The sequence below is a fragment of the Myotis davidii genome, unplaced genomic scaffold, assembly GCF_000327345.1.
Source record: "Myotis davidii unplaced genomic scaffold, ASM32734v1 scaffold115, whole genome shotgun sequence".
In the NCBI taxonomy this organism is placed as follows: domain Eukaryota; kingdom Metazoa; phylum Chordata; class Mammalia; order Chiroptera; family Vespertilionidae; genus Myotis; species Myotis davidii.
Genome location: NW_006291010.1, coordinates 3,860,635 through 3,861,025, shown reverse-complemented (window position 1 = coordinate 3,861,025; position 391 = coordinate 3,860,635).

Below are 391 nucleotides of genomic sequence, written 5' to 3'. Positions count from 1 at the left end.
CCAGGACCCTTCACTGGAAACATAGTCATTGAATTCATATGTCAAGGGGACAGAACTGTTTAAAGTATAAGCTAGCTAGGTAGATAGATAAATTAAGATGAGAAGTTCCTTGAAAGAATAAACCATTCAATAAATTCTTAGTGTCATCCACAAATCCTAAGATGCTGAATGAACAGATTTCAGACAAAAAATACTAAAGGAATTGAACTGAATTTCAGTACTTAGTATGTTGAAGTGTGTGACATATTTTCCCCAAGCAATAAAGGTGGGGAAAATGAAATGTAAAAGATTGAATTACTGAGATTATTCCTTTGGAGGATCAACTTTCCCACCTCCATCTCTGAATTTGGTGACAGGCTGGACCATCTTTCCTGACTTCCCTTTCACACTT